This window comes from Oryzias latipes, chromosome 19 (assembly GCF_053564925.1).
Source record: "Oryzias latipes strain Hd-rR chromosome 19, Olatipes_Hd-rR_3.1".
Taxonomy (NCBI): Eukaryota; Metazoa; Chordata; class Actinopteri; order Beloniformes; family Adrianichthyidae; genus Oryzias; species Oryzias latipes.
In genome coordinates this window covers 13,646,600-13,648,276 of record NC_136255.1, presented here as the reverse complement: position 1 = coordinate 13,648,276, position 1,677 = coordinate 13,646,600, and the positions used below count along the sequence as shown (strand labels likewise).

Sequence of the window (1,677 nt, the reverse complement as noted above, 5' to 3'; positions counted from 1 at the left end):
TTTTTTTTTTTTAATATATTTTTTATTATATTGCAAAAGCTCCTGAGTCGCTAATTTTGCAGAACCCCACTCCTGGTACCAAATTGTGTAGCCTGGTGAATTCAAGCCTGCACAGGACACAAAACTGTCTTTGGGTTCTTTATTCCAAAACAAAAATGTAACTCAGGATTTCAGATTAAAAAAAATGGTAATCAGGAAGATAAAAAAAAAATAAAAAACAAAATGTGAATCTATTATGCCATCTAGATGCTCCTTTTAGCCAGCCACTTTCCGATCTTCCAAAATCACGAAAGAAAACAAGAGTAAACAAAACAAAAAGAGAGAAAAAGATCAAATTTAAGAAAAAGAGTACACAAGAATAACTACAGCAGGTGCTCTGTGGCCCGAACTGTAACAGGAATGACGGCTAAGTTGATCACCAGTCACAACATTGGCTTCGTCGAGCACTGCTGTAAAACACACGTAAAATGCAGCGACGATTGGAGAAATCAAATTACTAATTTCATCAAATTTCTTAAAACTGAATACTTTTACAACAATTACAGTCAACACAACTTCTTTTTTTTACCTTATTATGTTTGTTTACCCTCTTAACGACTCTTCACGCCAGGTTTCAACCGCCTTAAATCCGCAGATCAAAACAACCTTCAAACAACTGTCAAATAACGGTCCCCAGAGCACACCACCTCCTCACTGAACTGTTCACCGAAAACTCAGGAAGCGCCTTCTAGTGGCACAACCCTGTACCTACTCCTTCTCCACCTGGCTTCAAATAAATGCCACAGAAAAATCCATAAACATCTCACAGCAAATCAACTGAATGGATATGAATAAAGATGGTGGACCCCTCTCTTCCTCGTCCTTCAGTGGTATTTCCTCCATCGACTGAGTTCTGGAAAAATAAAACCCACTTTAGCAAAGGAGACTGCTATCCGCTGCTCCATAAGGACGTCTAGAAAGTTCTGGTGGCACTGACTGATGTGAGGGTAGCTCCAGATGTAGCTGAGGACACAGTATCCAGCCAGTAACATGCCCACGCCAGCTACTCCCCCCTTCTTCACGTCAATGTATCTGTATGTAGTACAATGTATGTAGTACCACCGCCAGCCTTAAGGGAGAGCAGAGAGGCACATTCAGCACAACACAACTTTTTCAATATAGCCAAGAAAAATAAACGACAAACGTCTGACTCTCAGGCATCAACACATAAAAGGTTTATGTAAAAAATAACACAAATAACACGCCCCTCACTCTTCTCCCCCACTGCCCCTTCCACCCTAGCCAGAGCTGCAATTCATAATAAACACTTTTTTCAAAATGGCAGCTATTCTGTTGGTTTTATGTCTATAGCAACCACTTTATTTTTTGGTCACCTGAGGCTGATGCACAGGTCTCTAAAATTTTTAGAAGAATCAGCTAAAGTACTTTTTTAAAATTTCCTTGGCAACAGAGGTTTGTTGTTAACCACAATTTGTTCAGATTGAGCTAAAGAATCAGAATATTTCAGTAAAAATTTGCGAGCAACAGGGGGATCTCCACTTTTGCGAGCTCGCCACCCAAACATTTTTTTTCACCAGCAACTCTCCGATGGTGCCCGTGGAATTATGAGACCATAGATCAAAATCCCTAACAAGAGGTTCAAATTTGTAGCTGCTACGAACTTTCAAGATGGCAGCC

The 1,677-nt window shown here is 40.1% G+C and overlaps 1 long non-coding RNA gene across 1 annotated transcript; it reads right to left on the bottom strand.

Moving 5' to 3' along the window:
* Positions 1-808: 808 nt before the first annotated feature.
* On the bottom strand, positions 809-1,114 carry LOC105357920 (uncharacterized). Its single transcript, XR_002289003.3, has 2 exons — positions 977-1,114; positions 809-892 (listed from the first exon to the last, which is right to left on the bottom strand). It is a non-coding gene; the product is annotated as an uncharacterized LOC105357920 (long non-coding RNA).
* Between the last annotated feature and the right edge of the window lie 563 nt (positions 1,115-1,677).